Consider the following 26,499-nt stretch of genomic DNA (forward strand, 5'->3'; position numbering starts at 1 on the left):
TTCACGAGCGCAGGAGAATTTTTTTTCTTTGTATTTCTTTATATTTTCACTTATACCATCGCTTTACAAATATGTGGTACATTTACATTAGTCCCTGCTCTGAAGGAGCGTACAATCTAAGGTCTCTATCTCACATTTATACATACACACATTAGGGCCAATTTAGGCAGGAGCTAATTACCCTACCAGTATGTCTTTGGAGTATGGGAGGAAACCCACGCAGGCACAGTATATCAGATCATTTTACAATAGATTGTAGTTTTAGGTCCTCAGTTTTCATTATCTTTTGTCATCTTATTCCTTGGCCCTAATAATAGGGGAACTTTTGAGTCCTGGAACATGTTGACTTTCAACCTCTCGTCATGAAAAGTAAACTTTGACTGGACGACTTCAAGTTTTGTGGTTCTCTCATTCTTTTAACCACTTGCCGACCGTGCTATAGCTGAAGGACAGCTACAGTGACATGGTGCATTATCCTGCTGGAAGGAGCCATCAGAAGATGGGGACACTGTAGTCATAAAGGGATGGACATGGTCAGCAACAATACCCAGGTAGGCCGTGGCGTTTAAACGATGCTCCATTGGTACTAAGGGGCCCAAAGTGTGCCAAGAAAATATGCCTCATACCATTACACCAGCACCACCTCCAGCCGGAACCGTTGATACAAGGGAGGATGGATCCATCCTTTCATGATGGTTGTGCATGAAAATCCCAGTAGATCAGCAGTTTTTGAAATACTCAGACCAGCTCGTGTCGCAACAACAACCATGCCACGTTAAAAGTCACTTAAATCCCCTTTACCAAGCAACTGAACAGGTGCACCTAACAAAGTGGCCGGTGAGTGTATGTCCCCTGGGCAGTCACTAGTCTGCTGGGAGCAGGAGCGCTTCCTCAACCTCTTCTCCCCCAGTGATCAGTGCCAGACCTCAGAACTGATCTGGGTCAGACCCCAGGATTGACATGAATGTGTCATCTCTGAGCCGGGATCTCAGCGAAGAAAGTAGATAGGGACCCTGGATGATTCCAGGGAAAAAAGGTTGAACATGGTTCATATCAGCACAATGGATAGGCTTCCTGATAGTGGACAATACCTGAAATGTATGATAGCACAGCTGCTTGTAGTCTCCACCAGGGGGCATGTGACAAAGTGACAACGCCGGAGCACAATTGGGAGGCAGTTGCCACCCTATAACAGGAAGTACCTAAACAAGGACCTTCATGGCATTCTAATGAAAATTGCAGATTTAAAAAGACTGAACATTTTTGAAAATGATATGAACAAGTTAAACTCACTCGAAATTTTAGTGGTGGGGCTTAGATCTACTCTAAAAAAGAGAACAAAAAATTTAATATTTTATATTGTGTGCTTTGTTCTGATTTTCTGTCATACCCAGAATTCTCGCTTTTTCTACCCTTCTCCCCCCACCCTCCGAACGTTCTGTGAGTCATAACAATATTGTATTGACTCATTATTGTTCCCACTCCTTTGATCTGCACGGGAGAGGTAATGATCTTTTACACTTTTTAATACGTTTATTCTCAAGCACAATTTTAATAACTTCTATTTACATACTCAGCTTTCATTCCAACGCACGGGAGTTCTCGGTCGTGCACCAGGTGCAAAACTGCAGGAAAAGAAAAAAGCAGGAGGCAGGGCTTGATTGTCCATTGTTGAAGTCTTTAGAGCCACATCTGCTGGAGCCCCAAGCAACACCATTCTTCTGGGGTCACCTCCAGTCCTAGTTTTTTTTGGTCCTAACTGGGCTCAGAATATTGATACAATGTATACATAAACCTGAGTGAGTTAGGAAGCAGAAGGGTCCCACTCTCAACTATAGCACCTCAACTACAGCAACAATGGGTGGGCCTAAGTGAGTAACTTTTTTCTACTATTGATGCGGAGGGGGGGATATGTTGGTGACAGCTATACTGTAAGAGTCTGCCTCTTAGGCTCTGGCATCTATAGGCACAGGCCTACTGTGCTTAATTGCTTAATGGTAAACCCTGCCCTGTCAGGGGGCACATTCAAACCTAAAACTCTCCTATAAAGGAAACAAATGGGTCCAACTCTCAACTATGGCACCTCAAGATCGGTCCAAAGCCATGATGGGTGGGCTCAAGTGAGGGAGTGGAGGGAATGTTGGTGACAAGACCTACTATGCCTGGTAAATCCAGCCGTGGCAGGGGCCAAATATCCAAACCAAAATTCTCTAACTTAAATGGGTCCAACTCTCAGCTATAGCACCTCAACATTGGTCCACAGCCATAATGGATGGGCCCAAATGAGTAATTTATTTCTACTAATGATAGGGGGCGTGTGGGTGGGCTATATATTGGTCATAACTATATTGCAAAAGTCTACCCCTTTGGTTCTGGCGCCTATGCCTACTGTGCCTAAAGGTTAACCCAGCCCTGGTAGGGGCCTTATACCAACCTAAAAATTTCTGGCTTATAAAGGAAGCAAATGGGTCCAACTCTCACCTATAGCATCTCAACATTGGTCCACAGCCACAATATGTTGGTGATATCTATACTGTAAAAGTCTGCATCTTAGGTTCTGGATGTCTAATGTGCCCAATGGTAAACCCAGCCATGGCAAGGGGCATATAACAACCTAAAATTATCTGGCTTATGAAGGAAACAAATGGGTCCAACTCCCAACTATAGCAACTCAACATTGGTCTACAGCCACAATGAGTGGTCCCAAGTAGGTAACGTATTTCTACTAATGATGGAGGATAGGGATATATTGGTGATAGCTATACTGCAAAAGTCTACCTCTGGTTTTTGTGCCTATAGACACATGCCTACTGTGCCTAATGGTAAACCCAGCCCTGGTAGGGGCCATATATGTTGGTGATAGCTATACTGTAAAAGTCTGCCTGGCCCCAAGTTAGTAACTTATTTCTACTAATGATGGCGGGGGGAATATGTTGGTGGTAGCTATACTGTAAAAGTCTGCCTCTTAGGTTCTGGTGCCTAAAGCCATAGGCCTACTGTGCCAATCGCAAATCCTGCCATGGCAAGGAGCATATATCAACCCCAAATTATGTGGCTTATGAAGGAAGCAAATGGGTCCAACTCCCAACTATAGCACCTCAACATTAGTCTACAGCCACAAAGAGTGGCCCCAAGTAGGCCACTTATTTCTTCTAATGATGTGGGGGGGGGGGGGGGTCTATTGGTGATAGCTATACTGCAAAAGGCTACCCCTTTGGTTCTGGAGCTTATAGGCACAGGCCTACTGTGCCTAATGGTAAACACAGCTATCATCATATATGTTGGTGATAGCTATACTGTAAAAGTCTGCCTGGGCCCAAGTGAGTAACTTATTTCTAAAAATTATGGGGGGGGGGTATATGTTGGTGATAGCTATACTGTAAAAGTCTGCCAACCTAAAATTCTCTGGCTCTGGTGCCTATAGGCACATGCCTACTGTGTGGTGAACCCTGCCATGGCAAGGGGTATATACCAAGCCAAAATTATCTGGCTTATGAGGGAAGCAAATGGGTCCAATTTCCAACTAAAGCACCTCAACATTGGTCTACAGCCACAATAGGTGGCTTTGCTGATCAAAAGTGTAGCAATGCATGTTGGAGAAAACCCTAAAACTGTACTCTAATCAGGTGCTTCAAAAAACACACCCCCACCCACCCCCGCCATAGGAATTTATGTGCCCGGTGTCCTGAAAGGGGCCAGGCGCATGGATAGGGAGGACGGTGGAGGTGTTGGGGGGGGCGGCGCCCATGCGCCCACAATGCACGGGCCACCCCTGCTCAAAGAGGTGTTGGGAACTTTTAGACTTGCATGTGTAGTCAGATGAAGGAACACTTCAATCAAGCTCAATAGTTCTGGTGGAGCAGCTCCCACAAAGCAAGGCTTCACCCAACAGTAGCTCAAACCTTAGAAATACAGAAAGGAGTGCCAGACCAAAAGATCATTTTAATTGTTGGTAAAAAGCAAGGCGGGATCCAGGGGGGTGCTGTGGTGAACTTCCTGTTCAGTGCCCGCCCCCCCCCCCCCCCCCCCCCCAATACCAGTCATTGTAACGCCACCCATATTGCTGTCCTTTTAACAGGGTGAAAGTAACCTTACATGTGTGCAGCACAGGTGTCACCTTTTTATTCCCATGTTAAAAGGACAGCAATATAGGTGGCACTACAATGACCGGTATTAGGCTGGTTCCATGAAAAGCAATCTGAGGTGGATCACTTTTAGAGTGCAGCTAAACAGCTCAGGTTAGGCATTCAGGAGGCAATTCTGCCATAACCTAAATGCCTATGTGGTTTGTTTTCTGGTCTATAATAGGGATAACATAGGGATGCTGCCTGTCAACTCAACATGCTGCATTAAATTTTTCCACAGCATGTGAATTGCCTCCTCCTGCTGTATTTTAGACTTTAGGTGGGAGGCCAAGGGGCAGTGAACCACAGGCGGACAGTTTTTACCACCCCTTGGCTGTCTGTGTAAATTATATAAGCTGGGCTCTTAGGACCCTAAGGTAAGGGGAAAGAACCCCAGGGATCTTAATGTAAGAGGGGGACTTTGGGGGCACTGATGTAGGAAGGAGAGGGGGGCCTGATATAAAGGGGGGACTCTGGGGACCTGATGTATCTAGGGAAACTCTAGCGCTCCCTTAGGTTTGGTTCTCACTGCAGTTACGCACCTGTTTCAACTGCCGCAACCCCCTACATAGAAAAATGCAGAAGATGTGCGTGCACACACTGGAAATTGCAGCAGATGCTTCCCGCACTGGGGACTGCACTGCACTTGCAGTTTCCCTGCGGGCTGCGATTTATAAAACGGAGCAGGGACCTTTTCCCTGGGTTTTCAGGAGGCATGGCAGCCCATTCAAATAAATAGGCTGCCGTGCACATGCAAAACGTTGTTCACAGAGCCGCATAAGTGTGAACCAGGCCTTAGGGTAAAACTTTGTCTTTTGCACCGCTGACCCCTGTCCTCCACCCTACTGAACCCTGTACAGTGCCCTACAAACTGCTGACACTATCCTCTGCCCTGCTTACCCCCTGTACACAGCAATGATGACCTCATATATTCTGCCCCCTGACATTCTTTACTGCACTCTCCACATCAGACAGATCCAGTCCTGGTAAAAAAAGGTCAAATAAAACTAGCCAACATGTACAGGATACAATTTGGATGGACTCAGACAATACAGTGACTTTACAGATCTATATTAGAACCAGTTTTTAACTCTCTACATGGAGTAACAACTTACTGGCCGTTGCTGAGCAGCGACATACTCTTCTTCTTTCGATCATCTGCTGGCCATGGGCGGTCCTGACATGGTGACACCGTCTGTATTCACAGTCTGTCCAGAGTGGTGCTGACTGTCATTCAACTCAGATCACTGAGGATATCTTGTGGCAAAAAAAGTAGTACTGCAGAGGACAGATCAGGAGAGTTGCAGACTGAACTGTGTTTTTTGATTTTAAAACCTCCAGCAGGTCTTCTTTAAAGGGGTATATGAAAAAACTAGCCTTGCAGTGAGGCTCCCCCTGCATTGAAAGGCTTCAAAAGCTTGTTTTTGGCTAGGATAGCAGTAAAAAGCTATTTTACTTTTGGCAGCTGGTGCTTTTTTCTCCGAAGCTGCAGCTTGTGGAGAAGCCATTGGTGATCTCACGTATAATGCTGGACCCATGGTCCAGCGTTGTATGTGATGATGTCACAGCTGTGACCGAAGCACAGAAAAGGGTTCAGGAGATTGGTCACATGGAAGAAGGGACCTGGGGGGAGCGAGGGATAAAGTAAGTAAATTTGCTTTTTACACTGGAAGCAGCAGTGGCCCGTCCATAAAGGGCACAGGGGCACCGCCCCCCCCCCCCCCATCCATGGGACCACCCCCCTAATCTACATGTGGGGCGCCCGGACGCATGGATTCTAATGGGGGGGTTTGAAGAACGTGATTAGAGCCAGAGGCTCCGTCACCCGATTGGCTGAAAGGACAAGTGATCCTATTGAACGCCTAGGAAGAGGAGGGAGAAGATGCATGGCGGAAGCCGCCGTGGTGCAGAGGAGGAGGAGGAGGCTCGATGGAAGCCACCGTGATGCAGAGTAGGAGGAGACGTGATGGAAGCCGCCGTGATGCAGAGGAGGAGAAGAGGCGCCTAGGAAGAGGAGGGAGAAGATGCATGGCGGAAGCCGCCGTGGTGCAGAGGAGGAGGAGGAGGCTCGATGGAAGCCACCGTGATGCAGAGTAGGAGGAGACGCGATGGAAGCCGCCATGATGCAGAGGAGGAGAAGAGGCGATGGAAGCCGCCATGATGCAGAGGAGGAAGAGACGCAATGGAAACCACCGTGATGCAGAGTAGGAAGAGACACGATGGAAGCCGTCGTGATGCAGAGTAGGAGGAGACGCGATGGAAGCCGCCATGATGCAGAGGAGGAAGAGACGCAATGGAAGCCTCCATGATGCAGAGTAGGAGGAGATGCGATGGAAGCCGCCATGATGCAGAGGAGGAGGAGACGCAATGGAAGCCGCTATAATGCAGAGGAGGAGGAGACGCGATGGAAGCCTCCATGATGCAGAGTAGGAGGAGACGCGATGGAAGCCGCCGTGATGCAGAGGAGGAGGAGACGCGATGGAAGCCGCCATGATGCAGAGGAGGAGGAGACGCGATGGAAGCCTCCATGATGCAGAGTAGGAGGGGACGCGATGGAACTCGCCGTGATGCAGAGGAGGAGGAGACGTGATGGCAGCCGCCTTAATGCAGAGGAGGAGGAGACGCGATGGAAGCCGCCATGATGCAGAGGAGGAGGAGACGCGATGGAAGCCTCCATGATGCAGAGTAGGAGGAGACGCGATGGAAGCCGCCGTGATGCAGAGGAGGAGGAGACGCGATGGAAGCTGCCTTGATGCAGAGGAGGAGGAGATGCGATGAAAGCCTCCATGATGCAGAGTAGGAGGAGATGTGATGGAAGCCGCCGTGATGCAGAGGAGGAGGAGACGCGATGGAAGCCGCCATGATGCAGATTAGGAGGAGACGCGATGGAAGCCTCCATGATGCAGAGTAGGAGGAGACGCGATGGAAGCCGCCATGATACAGAGGAGGAGGAGACGCGATGGAAGCTGCCTTGATGCAGAGGAGGAGGAGACGCGATGGAAGCCTCCATGATGCAGAGTAGGAGGAGACGCGATGGAAGCCGCCATGATACAGAGGAGGAGGAGACGCGATGGAAGCTGCCTTGATGCAGAGTAGGAGGAGACGCGATGGAAGCCTCCATGATGCAGAGGAGGAGGAGACGCAATGGAAGCTGCAGTGATGCAGAGGAGGACGAGACGCGATGGATGCTGCCTTTATGCAGGGGAGGAGGAGACGCAATGTAAGCCATCACCTGTAGGAGTGCTGCCTGCCCGCGACCTAGATGGGGTAAGTGCAGGGCTGGATGACCAACCGTGTTGCAGGGGTGGGGTGCTGGTGACCCGACCGCCAGCTGCCACTGAGTGGAAGTAAACCCTCCAACTGTTTTCAGTCAAGAAGCTGCCACCTTGGCCCCTGTTTGATCTTCAACTGCCATGATGCTGCACATGTGATCAGTTATAACACCAGCCATTGGATGGTGTGACAGTTTGGTTGAGAGCACATCCAATGTGATGGTTACATTCCCGGCATGTGCCGGAAATGTAACTGTTTTTTTAAACTGTTTAGTTCTATGGGTTTACTTCTGCTTTAATGACACCCAACCATCGGTGTTTTCATACCCTGGGACAGATTTGGAAGAGGATGGTATGACTTAGTGTGGCTCTTGTTCCAGCGGAGGCCATGGTAATTGTGGGTGCCAGGGGTGAGGGGCGATGAAGTGGGCTCTCTAGAACTGACTCTGACAGTTCCCATTTGTCTTCATGGACCATGAATATGAATTGCGTCTGCAGCCCTGAATGAACACAGCTGGGACCTCCGTAGACACTTTGCAGCCAAGACATAAATTATTCTATCAGATAAAATTTTGATAGAACCAAAAAAAGTTATCAACTGACAGTCCTAATTGCTGCGGCAGGGGAAGGAGGCGCGAGGCACTGTGAAGTTAAGAGTTTGGATTCACTGTCTTCGCTTTCCTTTAATGAGGACAATTTGACTCGGATGTAATCACTCAATTCAGCGCAAAGGGCATGGTTAATGCTGAAGAGTAGCAGCATACAGCAACCAATCGAAGTACAGTTCACTGTAGTTATGCTGCAGAATGATTTCTGATGGGCTGCTGTGAGATGCTGTCTATTGGTGTTGCTGCTTGTTCTGCAGTGCTAATTAAAAGGAAACAAAATGTGGTTTTGTATAATATTTCTTTATTAGTTTATTCTGTTCAGTTCTGAGCCCTGGTTTACATCAATGCGAATGGTCATTGAAAGTTCAAAATTGCATGACAAAATCCACCCCATTTGCGGCAATGGAACTGTTCAAATCGTTGGGACTCAAGTCGCAGTGACTTTAAAAACAAGTTCCTGCACTACTTTTCTGCGATTGCATTGACAACTGTTAAATGAAGTCACAAGCTGCAATGAAATTGCACATCAAAACGCACTGATTTGCATTTTTTAAATCGCACTAAAATAACATGATTCTAAAGCTGCACTGGTGTGAACCAGGGCTAAAAAATTAAATGTTTCATGAAATAAGTGATTTAGTATCAACCTCTTCCAGTCTTATACTGCAGAGCTCAGAGAAAAGGAAAGAGAAACAGCACAAGGAGACAGTCAGCTGTGCTGCAGTGCCCATGTGCTAACAAGGGATCACAGGCTGGGGGAGGCACCTGTAAGTGTAACTTACCTGCAACAGAGTCCAAGAAAGAGTGTGGAAAGGTGTGGAAAGAGGGGCAGGAGCCCCAGGTAAAGCAATCCCAAGTAGGTTTGGGGAGTGCCGTGCAGCAAGGACTGCACAACATGTATGCTCCAGATTTGTGGTGGACAACTAGTGGACCATGACTTCCCTTTGACCAGGCTATGGCTTTTTTCCTTCTCTAACATGCCCACTCTCTACCATCCCTACTAGGGTGATCACGTGTCCAGGATTGCCCGGAACAGTTACAGTCCAGCATTTTGCACCACCAGCCAACATGCACAGTGCATTCTGCGCCCTGATTGAGCAAAGCACTGAAAGCACTAAAAGCTAGTTGTTAACAAGCAGGGGCCGGGAAGCCGGCCAAGGCATCCTTAACAACCGAGGAGTCATCAGCTGTCAATGGGCTTCCCCGTTGACAGCTGAATAATAAAAAAAAAATGCATGCAGGGTCCGTGACTTCACAAGTGGGCGGTGTCACCAGATGATGTCGTCAGGTCGCCCAGCCCCTTATCTATTATAAGAACTGCCAAATGGCGGAGCCTGCAGTAGGCATCCAGCCTTCATAGACGGTGGGAGTTTCTTTTTTTTGTTTTTTCAGGTGTGGCGAGCGGTGTGATTGACGATAGATGTATATCAGGGGACACTTTTTTATTTTTTAATAAAGGAAGTGTCAAAAACAATTGTCACCCAGTACAAAACCCAGTCTGTGTTTTTATTACTTTTTGACATTTTTACGGTGAATGAGTAGGGATACTTTGACCCCATACTCATTCCCATGGGGGGGCTAGGATCTGGGGGCCCCAGATTCCAGATTCTGATAAGCCCCCTGCCCACCACAGCCCAGGGTTGTGGGGAAGAGACCCTTGTCCCCATCAACAAGGGGACAAGGTGCTTTGAGGTGGGAAAGCACCCCCTTGTTGAGGGCATGTGGCCTGGTATGGTTAAGGGGGGGGTGCGATTGCTTGCCCCCCCCCTCCCCTTTCCTGACCTGCCAGGCTGCTTGCTCAGATAAGGGTCTGGTGTGGATTTTGAATGGGGACTCTAGGCCGTTTTTTTTTTATATTTTGGTGTAGGGTTCCCCTTAAAATCCATACCAGACCTAGGGGGGTTTCTTTCTTTTTTTTTTTTCAATAGCCCGGTGCTGGCAATTGCAACCACGAGTCAATTTAAATGTGATTTGACTAGTTTTTTTCTTCTTTAGAAATGAGACTTTTCCTGCAGCGTGTTCTATACATGCAACAGATGCTCTACTTTACAGGCAGACTAAGGGGACCCCCTGATGTAGAAAGTACGCCGCTGTCACTAAATGACTAAGAGCCCTTTCACACTGGGACAGGCGGCGGCGGTAAAGCGTCCCTATTATAAGCGGCGCTTTACCGTCGGTTTTACCCCCCGCTAGCGGCCGAGAAATTGTTAAAAACCACCGCAAAGCGCCTCTGCAGAGGCGCTTTGCCGGCGGTATAGCCGCGCCGTCCCATTGATTTCAATGGGCAGGAGCGGTGAAGGAGCGGTATACACTCCGCTCCTTCACCACTCCGAAGATGCTGCTAGCAGGACTTTTTTTACCGTCCTGCCAGCGCACCGCTCCAGTGTGAAGGCCCTCGGGGCTTTCACACTGGAATGAAAGCAGCAGCACTTTCAGGTCGGTTTGCAGGCGATATTATTAGCGCAATAGCGCCTGCAAACCGCCCCAGTGTGAAAGGACTCTTAGTTAAAGCAGGTGCACATTGTATATCACCTATCTAAACAGGTAACCTGTCACGTACCTAGTGGTGGAGCCCAGAATGCAAGGAGTAGCCTCTCGTGTGCCTCTGGTTCGAGAGCCCCTGATAGAGAAGACAGGGACTCAAGAGCGCAGGGGGCTACAAGTGCTTGGCAAGTGGCAGGTGTAGAGCTGATCCGGACCTCTGGTGCAGCAGAAGGAGGACTGACAGGTACACTGGATCCACCGATAGGGCAGAGAAGGACTGTAGCTGGCAGGAACTCCGGAACAACAGGCAGCAGGGAGGTGTTCTGTAGTACAACTGGAGCACTGGAACAACTGGTAGATGAACCGGAACTCTGGCAGGAACACTGGAACTGTTGACTGGATAGAGAAGCACTGTAGCTAGCAGGAGCCCAGGAACAAGCAGGCAGCAGGAAGGTGTTCTGTAGTACCACTGGAAGCACTAGCGAAGTCAGACAAGCCAGGTCAAACACAGGCAAGCAGAGCAGGTACCAAACGGAATCAGGAGAGTAGTCAGGGCACGGACCGGATCGGCAACAGACAGGCAGGTAACAACCGTAGGATGAGGCAGGAGAATCGTCAGACAAGCCGAGGTCGGGGACTGGCAGCAAACAGGAGAAGTCAGGAACAAGCCGGGTAACAGGAATCAGGTAAGCAGGTATACTAGATAGCTTAGGGTCACAGGGAACGCTGTAGACCGGACAGCAAGGAGGCATGCTGACAGGCTACTTTAAATAGGCCTAATGGCGCCAAAAGCTGTCACACTGCACATCTGCGCACATCCGCGCGCACACGTGCACGCCCGAATACTGATCGTACGTGCCCGTTCGTATCATCGTGTACCAGCGTACACCCGCTCGTATTAGCCCGCACCCGCAAGCGGCCGTTCGCGCCAACGCGCCTCCGCACGCGTCCTCTGGCTCTATTGACAGTAGTTCTATTAACCGATCTTCCGCCGACGGCTGAGCTAACAGGACGTCTTTCATGACATAACCACTGTTTGCTATTGTTTTTCCAAAAATTGGCAAAAAAAGGTATCAAACATTTTTTTTTTGGAAGGGAAGGGCGGGGGGGGGGGGGGGGTCCCCCCAATGGCAGTTTGGATATGTGGTCACCCTACCAACCACACCAAGAGTTGTTATGAAAAACAGACCATGCATGCACAACCACCTACCCTCCCCCAGCTTCTTCCCCATTTATGGCTGCCCCCCAGGTACAGCAATTAACCTCATGGGGGGCACAGTGAGGGCTGTGCAACATGCATGCTCCAGATTGGTGGTAGGCTGCTTTAGCTATCAAAGCTATCATGCACAGCTGCCTACCCACCCACCCCCAGCTGCTGAAAGCAAACAAATGGCCACCTATGTGCAGTGCACTCTCCTTTATATGAATAAAGATATAGCGCTCGCAAACACAATAGGTGAAAATACAATAAATGGTGAACAAAGTCCAAATAAAAGTGACTAAAGGTGCTCCAATCCAAAGTGAAGAAAATGTAAGGTGTTTCAGAAATATTCAGGTGTACAACACCCCCTCATGTATCCCCACTCACCAGATCAGAACAACCCCCAGCTTTTCAGTCTGGTGGGTCACTTAAAGCTTGGTAAAGATATCCTGGGATGGCGGATATGGTGATAGGTCATCAGGTCCAGAATTCCTTTATGAAGTTTCTCAACCAGACAAACAGATACCCAGAAGTAAAAAAGAATGGAACTGATCATGAAGTACCATTAAAAAAGGTTTTATTGTAAAAGGGAGTGGGTACTTACAAAAGGTGAGATCAAACAAGCTTCAAACATGGAGCTGTGGGTGTAAAAACGCCGTTCCTGGCGTGCGTTCCCCGGGACCGGAAGTGACGTCAGTGATACTGGAAATTGCGTCAACGTTTCGCCCTCCCACAGGGTGTCATCAAGGACCACTCTCCTTGCCAACTATGGACATTTGGACCATACAGGTGGAGAACAGGCACAGCAAAGCCCACAGGGTGGTACGCCCATCCACATTTCCGACAAGATTTGTGTGACCGTGTGTATGCAAGACAAGTTTGAGCCAACATCCTTTGGAAAAAAATCCACGGTTTTGTTGTCGGAAAATCCTATTGTGTGTACATAGGTTCAGTGTTTACTGCTGCCGCACCATGCGGCATCTCCCCATACACAGAGATAAAACAAATCCTTCCACATAAGGTGTACCTGTTTATCTGCAGTCTTCTCTTCTCTACATCCATTCAAAGTCCAGAATTTATAAAGCTTGTCTGGGCTGTCAGAAAAAAGGTGGCGGAGAGCTGAAGTTACACTCTGTATAGCTCACTGAACAGAGCTTTACCAGCTGATTGGAGGGAAGGGACGACACACCCATCTTCACACAGCACACGGGAACAGAGCTGAGGCTGTCAATCACAGTCTGTGTGCTGGAGCTCCCTCCCTTGTCACTTTTTTCTCTTGTTGTCAGGAAAATTTGGCAAAAGTGATTCATGCCGATAGCGGTGGAACAAAGCAGCAGACAGAAATGGCACTTACGCCACGTACACACGAGCGGATTTCTCGTCGGGAAAAAATATGACAGCTTTTCCGACGGAATTCCGCTCCAGTTTGACTTGCATACACACGGTCACGCAAAAGTTCGCTGAAATTACGACCGTCAAGAACGCGGTGACGTACAACACTATGACGAGCCGAGAAAATGAAGTTCAATGCTTCCGAGCATGCGTCGAATTGTCTCCGAGCATGCGTAGGGATTTTGTGCGTCGGAATTGCCACAGACGATCGCATTTTCGGATAGGAACTTTTCCCGACCGAAAAATTGAGAACATGCTCCCAATCTTTTGCTGGCTGGAATTCCGCCAGCAAAAGACCGATGGAGCATACACACGGTCGCATTTTCCGAGGAAAAGCTCTCATCGGTCTTTTGCGGGCTGAAATTCCGATCGTGTGTACGCGGCATTAGTGCTTTTAAATGAAACAAGTACACACTATAGAGGGATGCGCTTTGTTCATATTTCATGCCTGAGGTTTACAATCACTTTAAATGTCATTTCAATGATGATTTTAATCTTGCGGCTTTCCATTGGTTATTTCATGGCACAATGGACACCGTTCTCCTATGTTCCCCCCAGATATGAACAAGTCTCATTCAAGTACTCCTTGTTTCCATAAATTATGAAATGATTAATGTGCCGACCCCTCATATTACATCTTCATTCATAACTTAATGGGTGAAATAGAAAGGTCAGAACATTTCATTACAGCGCGGTAAAAAGATCTGCAAGATAGAACTCTGGCTTCTCGGGACACGTAGCAGATGATACGCAGTTTTCACGCCGCGATCTCATGCTATGGAAGTCGTGTTGCGCTGTCTCAGATCCGGTCTGTTAATGAGCTTATGTTTCCATCTTGGTTTTGGAGACACTGAGAAGTACAGCCTCAGATTCCAAGAGAGAGGACGCTTACACCGAGATCTGTAGTCATATAGAACTCCAGCCTTCAGTCCTGCACAGTCGCACCGGCTCCTCTCCTGGACTGAAATGGCTTCCTCTGATTTCACTGCACACTGTGAGCTTCTCACAATGTGCATTAGAAGCTGCAGCAAGTCAGATAGAGCCCCGTCTCACCCAGTACATCTGACACGTTTCTCCCCAGCCTGACTGTCCCTGTCCCACCCTTTTCATTCACTGGATTTCAGTAAACACGCGCGGTTCGTTTCGTTCCAAATTAAAATTCGGACAAACTTTTCGTTACAACGGAAATTCGGATGTATCCGAATTTCCGAATTACAATAGTAACACATTTAAAGGAATCTGAAATAACGAAAAAAAAATTTCGGATGAAATTTGAATAGTTTTCGAATCTAATTTGAATCGTTTTTTAATCAAATTTCCAAACAGAATAAAATAGAATAGAAAATAAAGGAATAGAATAGAAAAGAATATAATAGAATAGAAAAGAATAGAATAGAAAATAAAAGAATAAAATATTATAGAGTAAAACAGAACAGAATACAAAATAAATAAGAAATAATAAGAAAAAAATAGAATAGAAAATAAAGGGATAGAGTAGAAAATAAAAGAATAGAGTAAAAAAGAACGAAATAGAATAGAATATAAAATAACAGAATAAGATAGAATTAAAAAAGGAGTAGAATAGAATATAATAAAATAGAATATAACCATCTTCTGAAATTTGAGTTTTAAATAGAACAAATTCAAATACAATAGAAAAAAAACAGAAAGGAATAGAATAGAAAAAAATAAAGAATAAAATAGAATAGACTAGACTAGAAAAAAGAATAGAATATAATAAAATAGAATAAAACCTTCTTCTGAAATTTGAATAGAATAGGTATAAATGTGAATAGAAAAGAATAGAATAGAAAATAAAAGAACATAATAGATTTAAAAAAAAAACAATAGAATAGAAAGAATATAACCATTTCCCAAAATTTGAATAGAATACATTTGAATTTGAATAGAATAGAAAAGCATAGATTAGAATCAAATTGAATAAAATAATTTTCACATACAACCATATCTCGGGTTTACAGAGAATGGTCCGAAAAAGAGAAAATATCCAGTGAGCGGTAGTTTTGTAGAGGAAAATGCCTTAATGATGTCAGAGGAGACTAGGCAGACTGGTTTGAGATGATAGAAAAGGCAACAGTAAGTCAAACAACCACTCGTTACAACCAAGGTATGCAGAATACCGTTTCTGAACGCACAACACATCGAACCTTGAAGCAGATGGGCTACAGCAGCAGAAGACCTCACTGGGTGCCACTCTTGTCAGCTACGAACAGGAAATTGAGGCTACAATTCGCACAGGATCACTAAAATTGGACAACAGAAGATTGAAAAAACGTTGTCTGGTCTGATGAGTCTCGATTTCAGCTGCGACATTCAGATGGTGGGGTCAGAATTTGGTGTAAACAACATGAAATCATGGATCCATCCTGCCTTGTATCACCGGTTCAGGCTGGTGGTGGTGTAATGGTGTGGGGGATATTTTCTTGGCACACTTTGGGCCCCTTAGTACCAATTGAGCATCGTTTAAACACCACGTCCTACCCAAGTATTGTTGCTGACCATGTCCATCCCTTTATGACTACAGTGTCCTCATCTTCTGATGGTTCCTTCCAGCAGGATAATGCACCATGTCGTATTGATGGGTGGGGAGCATTTTTTCTTTTCTTTCAGCAGGTGTTGAGATTGCCATGGATCCACATCACTGTACGACATGATTGCTGGTAGATTGCTGTTTTTTTTAAATATAGGACTTGTCAAAAACTGTGTCTCTGTGTTGTTTGCTTTTTTTTTTTTTTTTACTGCAAACAAAAAGGAAACCATCAATTTTAATTTTCACATTGCCTTCGGGCAGGTGTGGTCTTGATTATCGCTTTGTCTATTTAATTTTGTTCTTCTAAAAGGTCCAAGAAATAGCCCCTAAGGAAGAGAAAGTCTCAAAATGGGTTCAATTGAGTCGGGGGTTGATAACAACTTTGAAATTACCCCCTGGGTTGGGGGCAAAAACAACCCATGATAAGGGTTATGCACACCATTGTCTTAAATATGTTTTTAGAGATGCAAAATGGATCAAATCAGATGGCCTGATGGACATGTTTTTATCACTTTATGAATAAAGAATATCTATTTTATATATATATATATATATATATATAGAAGCTCCTTTCTTACTGTTTAATTTTTTTGTGAATTATTAGGGGGACCATGTGCGGGCCCCTTTTTGTCAAAGGGGTTTTCAGATTCTGATAAGCCCCCTGCCTGCAGAGACCCACAACCACTCAGCCAGGGTAGTTAAGATGAGGTCCTTATCATCTTCAACACTGGAACAGGGTGCTTTGCCGGGGGGGCTCTCCTTTGGCAAGGTACCCACCCATGATGGGAGCATGTGGCCTGGTATGGTTCTAGAGGGTGGATGGCTTTCAGCCATGGTCAGGTTGTAGTAAGGCCCCTGGCACGACGAGGGGTGTGCCAGATATTTGGAGGGGGGGGAGAGGAATTAAGAGCCTAGGTCCCTTTTAGATTTTCTCCGACTTCATTCCAGTCAGTCTGGGTTGGCCCACTTGTTGGGTTGGGTTTTTAGGGAGGTTGGGGTAGTGAAAGCTGTTTTCAGCAGGACCAAAAGGATTTAAGGGACAGAGAAGCCACACTTTCCCTTGAAAGGACACCCCTATAACTCCTATGGTGAGCAGTTTATACCAACCATGCTAACTCTCCATATCTTTGGAGTTGTTCATGAGAAGTTGAGTGTTCAAGAAGATTCCCTGATAACTATACATTATAATTTTGGAGATATTCTCGTATGCAAGGAAAAAACATGAAGTTGACGGGACATTAGATCTTTGTGTGAGGAACCTTGCAGAGTCTGCTAATAGCGAGGACTGGAGCAGTCCGTGTCCATCTCGTCACCTTCCAGGGCAAAGTTAAGAGTGTTGAGTATTCCACTCCTGACTTGGTCTATAGGAAGAGTAAGGAACTCTACTTTGCATGCCATGTGCACCACTAGGTCTCTGTAAATGTACAGGAAAACTGTATGAAGCATCGTATGCACTGTGCAGGTTTGAGGTAGTGCTATCCCACAGAACTGGCACCTGGGTAAGTTAGGAAGTGAAGAGTACTACTAGGCCTTGAGTAACCCAGAACCTGGCAGAGCTGACAGGTCGTCCATGTGGTGATGAGAATCCCAACTATAAGGGGGACTAGGCCTTCTCTTGCTACACATTTTTGAACATTCGCCGTGCGGAAAACCCAACGTTTGACGCCACTTGGAAATGATCCAGACCCATACTATCCAATAGCCCAATACATGTGGGTAGCAGTGCCGAACTAAGTCATTTAATGGTGATGATGCCAAACTGCAACTCCCCCATCCCCCAGATGTGGGCACTCCGATCATCTTCTGCAGCTTGTAGGAAGGTACAGCTATCTAGTATGCCACTAGGTGGCTATGTGCCAGAATAGTGTCCGGTTACAGCAGACAGTGCAATCAGGTGCTAGGCCCCTTTTAGTTAGAGCCCTCATGTAGTGATCCCATGGGTGAGTAAGGGCCCAGTCATAAGCCAGGATGGGAGGATCCCAAGTGGAACGGGGACATGGGAGCCAAGCACCCCACACCAGCACAGATGTAACCAGCACATGGAGGCCCTGTACAGGGCAGTAGGCTCAGGAGGAGTAGACCTGCACCTGCTGTAGACTTCTTGACCCTTATGGAGGTTGGGGCTAGGGCGGATTGCAAAAGGCCTTTTAGGCTAGACCAAGCATTCCCTGAGTGAGATTATTCCCCTGGTGGGCCCCAGGAGAGATATACCTATGGAGGAGGTGTCTACAGAGATCCCAGTACTGTGAGCCTTAATGACCCCGGGTGGAGAGAGAGAATATTAGAGGGAGATGGCTGCTTAAAGTGCTGTGTATGCTTTCACATGTGACTACTGCAGACCGTCCACTAAATGTGATTGACTATGTATTGTCAAGTGACTCCAGAATGTATGCCCTTGTGATGTGACTGTTATGCCATTTCTTGAATTCCATAAGTAAAATTTGTGTGTGGACATTCCTTCCTTGGGATATTAAATTTTGATGGCAGGGAATGTCATGAAGAGGCCTTGGGCATTGAATGGGCACAATATGGCGGGGGCTTTGCCTCAGCAGGGGGGATAGCGTTCCAGCAAAAGGACAAGAGCAGGGCAGGGTGTTGTACTCTTGGCGCCAACTACTAGCCAATCACAATGCCCATCTTGCAAACTAAGATCTATAATACTAGCACTATAATGGCGCTTCTGCCTGTCTGTCTAAAAGGTTGGCAGAGTGCTGGTACCCAGTGCAGACTACATCCCCTTAAGTACACCACTGGTGCAGACAATGGACATCTCTGCTCCTCTGCTCTGGCTCCTCTAGGTAGGGCAGCCCCCAAGCAGCAGAGAGGGTCTGTAAAGGAAAGAAGGGGTGAGAGCTGCCCCCCGGCTGGCTTGAATGTACTCTGCGGGCTGCTGTCTCGTGGCGCCCCCTTCCTCCACAACACATAAAGTCACTGCACCCAGGGCACCTGTCCTCTCATTTCCCAAGTCCCAAACCCGGTGGGGGGGCCATATTTACTTGCTTCAAATGTATGATCTATGGCCTTTAGACCCTGCTGCGGTTTGCGCCAAATCAAGAACATAAAACCATTCACAGGTCGGCTATTCTGTACATCTCCTGGAGATCTTCCTATCCTGATCAAAGTTGAGGAAGAGTTGTCTGCCCTTTCCTAAACTGACGGAGGAGTTAACCGGCTACGTTTGCGACAAGTTAAACTTCATCTACAGCGGCACCTTTGGGAAAAAATCAACTTTAAAAAAAAAATGCAAAAAAATCAATAAAATATTTATAAAAGAGTCAATCTGAAGCTCATTAAGAGCATCATGGCTAGGTGTTAAAAAAAGACAGATTACTTAATATCTCCTAGGTAAGTGCTGGTAATTAGTGTGTAACACTTTGATCATTAACGGTTGCATTCAAATTAGCATCAAGAACATCTCTTGCAGGCCTCCCCCCGTCGTTTTTCACCTTCTGCTTCGCTCAACCCTTGCTCTAAGCTCGCATGGAACTGGGTGTACAATGCAAGAAGAGCTGGGAATTTTTTATTATTTTTTTTTTTTCTGCAATAACGGAAAGTCCTCCAGTGCCCCCTAGTGTCGACAGGTAACAATGGACAATGGAGCTGCCCAGTGTTTGAGGTTTTTTTTAAAGCTGAAGAATTTCAGGCATTTGCTTTAGACAAATTAGCTTTTTATTGCATTAGAAAAATAGAGCCAACTGCAAAACTGCAAATAGATTCTAAGCAAGGAGAGGTCTGTTGGTAGTTAGGCAACTATCTGGCGTCACTTCTTCATGCCTTGTCAATTCACCGTAATTATAGGAGGCACCTGATTTTCTACTCCTTTCTCCCTGTCTACCTGAATATGATAAATGCACCTGGAATATTAAAATTTTTAAAAAGTGCATTTATTTATTTATTTTTGCATTCAAGCCTGCAGAGCATTACAAATGCGATTCAGCATGTTGCGGGTACAACGCGACGGCTCCTGCATGGTTTAACCCCAAAATCCAGGTTCCGTCCCTTATGGGGCTGGAGAAAATAAACAGTGGACTACAAATGTGGTGCCATCACTGCCCTGCTGCAGGTGCGATTTGGGAGTCCTTCTACCATGAGGGAGGATGGTACTTGTAGTCATCACATTTACAGATCCCTGTAAATGGAAGACGCAGCTATGTGGGGGCGGAGCCACGCACAGCCACGGTAATTAAAAAATGAACAAGGTGCTGCAGGGGGGGAAGTGTAGGGACCCTCTACATATGAACATTGCATTGTACTACTTGTAAATGATAGAAGTAGAAAAAGAAATAGCTCCTGCGCACAAGTGGATGACCAGACAAGTAATACAACGACACAGGCCTTGCTGCCCTCAAGAATGGGAATACCTATTAAACAACACGAAAGAAAGAGAAAGAGGGCGCACCAGCCATGTGCATTATCTTTTGTAGAAGTATTTATTAAAGTGATAAAAAGAAATTACTCACAAGCAGTAGTAGAGTAGGGCGCAAATGTAAAAAATGCACCAACTAGCAGCATACGGTTCTATGATGAGCGAAACCTTCCAAGGGTCATGGAGGAACACACAAGCATCACTACCAGCTGACGCGTTTCGGAGGGAGCGTCCCTTCTTCATCAGAGCTCAGCAATAATGATAGAAGTCTCTGTTTCTGGTATTTTTAGGTTAATGTGACATAGTACCACTTCTCTAGTCTTTGCAAACTAGATATAACTCTTAAAGTGATTGTAAAGGATCGTTTTTTATTTTTTTTTAAATAACAAACATATCATACTTACCTCCACTGTGCAGCTTGTTTTGCACAGAGTGGCCCCGAACATCCTCTTCTGGGGTCCCCCAGCGGCTCCTTCGTCCTAGAAGGGCTCTCCCGAGGGGGTTACCATGCGGGTGGGCTCCCGAGTCCAGCATTTGCATCCACAGTCACGAATGCCGGACTCGGCCCCGCCCCCCCCGGGTCATTGGATTTGATTAACAGCAGTGGGAGCCAATGGCTGCGCTGCTATCAATCTATCCAATCAAGAGCCGGGGACCGCGTTGAGAGAGGGACAGCGCGTCCCCGCCGAGGAGATGAAGGGGCTCAGGTAAGTAAAACGGGGGGCCGGTGACTGCCAGGTGTTTTTTCACCTTAATGCATAGGATACATTAAGGTGAAAAAACACAAGGGATAATAACCCCTTTAATATCTGTTCTTGTTCTGTATGTATAGACTTTGCACAGTACCACTTCTCTTGTCCTGTATGCTGGGTGTAAGTCTCAGTATCTGTTATTATTCTATATATGTATGGGCTCTGCACAGTAGCACTTCTCTTGTCCTGTATTCCGGGTGTAATTCTTAGTATCTGTTCTTATTCAGTATGTATGGGGTCTGCAAAGTACTCTTGTCTTGTATGCTGGGTGGAATTGCCAGTATGTTTTCTTATTTTGTGTATATGGAGTCTGCACAGTATTACTTCTCTTGTCCTGTATGTTGGGTGTAATACTCAGTATCTGTTCTTATTCTGCGTGTATGGACTCTGCACAGTACCATTTCTCTTGTCTTGTAATATGTCTGTAATTCTCAGCATCTGTTCTTATTCTGCATGGATGTATTTTGCACAGTGCCACTTCTCTGTTTGCCTAGTGTAATTATTCTTATTTTATGGACTCTGCACAGTACTACAGTGGAACCTTGGATTGCGAGTAACGCGGTTAACGAGCGTTTCTCAATACGAGCACTGTATTTTTAAAGATTGTAACTCGGTTTGCAAGTGTTGTCTCGCAAAACGAGCGTGATTCAGGCCAAAGCGGTGTGCAGTACCGCTTTTGGCCTGAGGTGGAGGGGGGGCGCTGGAGCCGAGCAGAGCCGAATGTCACGTTCGGAAATGCACGGAAAGGCTCAAGTACAGCATGGCTGACCTCAGAAAATCTCGGGTAGGAAGTCTTTCCGAGGTTTGCCGAGGTTAGCCAAAGTGTCCTCGGGCCTTTTCGGCTGTTTCTGAGTCTCTCTCCGGTGCCCCCCCCCCCGCCTCTGGCCGCATGCGGTATTGCATCCCATTGAAGTCAATGCGGAACAAATTATTTTCGTTTCCATTGACTTCAATGGGAAAACTCGCTTTGATATGCGAGTACTTTGGATTGCGAGCATTCTCCTGGAACGGATTATGCTCGGAATCCGAGGTTCCACTGTACTTCTCTGTATGTTGGGTAGAATTCTCAGTATTTGTTCTTATTCTGTATGAATGGACTCTGCACAGTAAAACTTCTCTTGTCCTGCTTTTTTTGTTTTTATTTGTAATTCTCAGTACCTGCCATTTATTTTTTTATTTATTTTTTGCTAAAGTACTACATATCAACAGACAATTGCCTGTTTTTTTTAAAAAAAAATGTATTCTCTTTTCACCTTTATTAAACCTTTATTACATCTCAGTGCTGCTGATTTCCTGCAGACTCTTTTCAGCCACTTTCTCTCTACATGCACTCCAGTAACAGCTGCATGGCATTTCTCATGTCGGTTTCCCAATGGTGATAACAAGAGATCATACCTGTGTAATGTGTGTTGAAACATCCACTTGTATTCTTGTAAGCTTCTATGACAAGGTGACAACGCAGGAGCACAATTAAAAGACAACGATTGAACTTTGTCACCCTATAACAGGAAGTGCCTCAAGAAGGGCCTCCTTGGCAGGATCAACAGATTTTTTTTTCTAATTTAAAATGCATATTTAACCATGACTTTTTAAATTGACTATAACAAATTAAAGCTGATGTGAGATTTGAGCAATTGGGTTTTGGGTATAGACCGCTGGCAGATCCGCTCAGTCTGGCTACCAATGGAACAAACAGTCCCGGCTCCTATATCAAGCCAAAAGATTTGCTCCAGACACCTCAGAGTTAAAATTAGCCAGGTAAGTAAGCTGCGCGGTGAAATAATTTGCATCGCTGTATTGCAGAATGAAAACCAAGGCAACCGAGCATGTATCCCGCATTACCCCTCTTCCTACGTGCGACTTGCAATTAATTCCTTTCATTTCGAGGGCAGCGATTAAGCTATCCCATGGTTCCTCCGCCTGTACGCAAATGAGCTACTTACCCAGAAAATTAAAACAAAAAACAAAAAAAGAGTCGGGATCTTCAGCAACAAACAATAGGCATTTAATAAATCCGACCTCTCTCAAGCATCTGATGTCAACTAGTGACAAATGAGGGGGCCACGCCGTCTCTTGAAAACGCCTAAGGCGATCGCTGAATCTTTTCCCGTATTGTTTTGACTTAAAAGGGAATTTTATTTTGTTGTGTTGTTTAAATAATACAAAGTTGCAAAAACTAACACTTTTAGGCCTTTTTCACGCTTGCTCAAAATATTGATGCTGACCAAATGCGCCTATAGCGTTAATGTGCGTTGTTTGTTGCATTTGATACGTGTTTAACGCACATTAAAGGTGCGTTAAAAGCGCATTTGAGGCACATTAAATAACGCACCCCAGATGCCTTTTTTGGGGCGGTTGTGAACAAGGTTTAACGCGCTGCAATCGCCCAAATTGTATCACAAACGCGTGCCGACGCGTTTACGGTGCATTACCATAGACTTGAATAGAAGAAGCTGAGATGCTTCAACTCCTACAAAACTTCACAGAAAGCTTCATTTTTAAAGCACAGCAACGTGACATGACGCAAACGCTTCATGTTTTGATAATGTGATCAGCGCAATCTGCTATCCATATTATCAAATGCAAACCGCTTTACTAAGGGTTTGAGAAGCATTAAGCTCCTGCTTTTAATGGCAGTGTGAACAGGACCTAAAAGCACCGGAACGCGTTTGCAGCATGTTTGTGAAACATTTGCAGCATGTTAAGCCTTATTCACAACAGCCCCCCCCCCAAAAAAAACATCTGGGGTGGGTTCGTAACGTGTCTTTAACGCCCCTCAAGCGTGCATAGGGTGTTTGGGGAGCATTGTTATGAGCCTTGACTGCACGTTAAACATACATTAAATGCAATGAACAACAGTCAAGAAAAACAAGGCATCTGTAGGGGCATATCTACCGTGAGGCAAACAAAGCGGTATCCCTGGGCAGCATTTTTCAGGGGGACAGCGTCTCCCCCAGGCAGAAGGGACACCACGAGCAGTGGTGTCGCTACGGGGATGCTGGGAGTCTGGACCGCACCCAGGTGACACCACCAGAGGAATAACACCAGGGGCGGCTGCGGAATGACTGTTCGGTGACAGGGGCATGCAGCCGCTGATCCCTGAAGTAGCTCACATGGCAGAGGAGGTTGGAGCCCCGGGCTGTGATCATGCCTCAGAAGCCTCGCTACACACAGCTGGTAAAAGGAGCCGGTGGGCTAGTGTAGTTTTTTTGGGGGTAGGGGGGTGGGAGAACCTCCTGGTGTTGTGTGGGCGATAGAGGAGCCCCCCTCTCTCTCTCTCTCCCCCCACATCCCCCACCTCTTCCCCTCTCTCTCACCTCCCTTCTCTCCCTCACCCACCCTCTCTCTATGCCCCCACCTTTCCCCCCTCTCTCTCTCACCCCCACTCTCTCTCTCTCACACCCCCCTCTCTCTCTCTCTCACACCCCCTCTCTCTCTCACCCCCTCTTTCACACCCCCTCTCTCACCCCCTCTCTCTCTCTCTCTCTCTCTCTCACCCCCTCTCTCTCTCACCCCCTCTCTCTCTCTCACCCCCTCTCTCTCTCTCTCTCACCCCCTCACTCTCTCACCCCCTCACTCTCACACCCCTCTCTCTCTCACACCCCTCTCTCTCTCACCCCCTCTCTCTCTCACCCTCTCTCTCTCTCTCTCTCACCCCCTCTCTCTCTCCCCCCTCTCTCTCTCTCTCACCCCCTCGCTCTCTCTCACCCCCTCACTCTCACACCCCTCTCTCTCTCACACCCCTCTCTCCCCTCTCTCTCTCTCTCACCCCCTCTCTCTCTCTCTCTCTCTCACCCCCTCTCTCTCTCCCCCCTCTCTCTCTCTCTCTCACCCTCTCTCTCTCTCACCCCCTCACTCCCACACCCCTCTCTCTCTAACACCCCTCTCTCTCTCACCCCCACCTCTCTCCCCTCTCTCTCTCTCTCACCCCCTTCTCTCTATTTTTCCCCCCATGTTTTCCCCCCTTCTTTTCTCTCTCACCCCCTCTTTCTCACCCCCCTTTTCTCTCTCACCCCTTCCACTCTTTCTCTCTCACCCCCCCTCCTCGGAAGAGGTGGCGCTCCAAAAGGAAGAGGTGGAGTCTAAAGATGAAGGGGAGGGGTTTACAGATGAAGGGTTGGATCTTAAACAGGAAGGGATGGGACAAATTTAGATGGGGGGGGAGCCCGATTCTAGTCTTGCTTAGGGTAGCACAAAACCCAAAATACACCACTGGGCATCTGTGTTTTGAACGCGCCTTTAATGCTTCATCAAACACAAAGAACAACGCACATTAATGTTAATGTTAAATGCTCATTTGTTCAGCATTTTGAGACAGTGTGAACAAGGCCTTACATTACAGGCAATGTTACAGAACACTTTCACTCCTATAATAAATCTTGGTCAATCAAGCAAGTTAGTAAATCCATTTCATTTTCTTCTCCTATCATCTGGGAGCTGTCACTTGGGTCAGCGGGAGTCGTTTTGGTTTGTATTTCCTTTCAAAAATCATCTGCTGAAGTTATTAAATAATAATAAAGACAAACGAGGGCAATAAATATTGCGAGAAGAATTCCAGGTATGGATGGAGCAATGTAACTCTGCATATTCCATACCTGTGAGAACCTCCAGAAGCTGGAACGTATAGTAGACACCAATACTACAGTGATTCTGGCTAGCTTCCATGTCCCGAGCCAAGCAGCTGCCCTGTTGCAATGTGAACACAAGAGGTCAACCGCTGGGCACGGGCGCTATTCAGAGAATGCTTTGCATTTTCTCAATGAATACAAAGCATTGTGTGATTGGATGAGGTAGAGAGGCAGGGTGATGACGTCATGCTCTTCACCTCATGCATTCAGAGAAGGCTTTGCAGCCATTGAGAAAATGCAAATCATTCTCTGAATGATGCCCGTGCCCAATGGCCAGCCCCCTGTGCTCTAGGGCAGCCACTCTGCACAGGATCCAGAAGCTAGTGGAGATCACTGAAGTTGTGGTGTCTACTATGAGCTCCAGAAAACTTTCTAAGTGAAGGACTAGTTTATTGTCCTTCGGGTTTTAGGTGGGGGGCAATATTGTGGACAGTGGGAGTAAACCACGACCATCATTGGTTTTTCAATGGGAGGAACTGTGTCCCATTGTTGGTATTAGTGAGAGGAGTAGTGCCCCATCCATGGTGTTAGTGGAAGGAATAGTACTCCATTTTTGTTATCAGTGGGAGGACTAGTGCTTAATTTATGGCGTCATTGGAAGAAACGGTGTCCATCATTGGTTTCAGTAGAAGCAATAGTGCACATTGTTGGTATTGGTGGGAAGAATAGTGCCCCATTGATGGTGTCAGTGAAAGGAATGGTGCTCACCATTGGTATCAGTGGATGGAATATTGCCCTATTGTTGGTATTTGGTGGGAGTAATAGTGCCCCATCAATGGTGTTAGTGGGAGGAACGGTGGCCCATCAGTGGTGTCATTTGGAGGAATAGTGCCCCAAGGGCCGGATAAAGGCTGGAAAAGAGCCATATCTGGCAGTTTGGAGGCAACTGTTCTAGAGGATCCCTCAAATATGGTATATATACCAATGAATTAATTTTAATTATTTATTTTGGAACACTGAAGTGTGATTCATGATTTATGTGATTCTCTGCACAATGGACAGATCTTCATTAATATAGTCCAGAGATTTAGCCGGCATAGCCTGTACAATTTGAAATAATTTGTAATGTACATGATACTATAGGACATAACCTGTTTCAATGTGCATAACATGGGGGAAGA

The sequence above is a fragment of the Aquarana catesbeiana genome, linkage group LG07 (genome assembly GCF_042186555.1).
Source record: "Aquarana catesbeiana isolate 2022-GZ linkage group LG07, ASM4218655v1, whole genome shotgun sequence".
Classification (NCBI taxonomy): domain Eukaryota; kingdom Metazoa; phylum Chordata; class Amphibia; order Anura; family Ranidae; genus Aquarana; species Aquarana catesbeiana.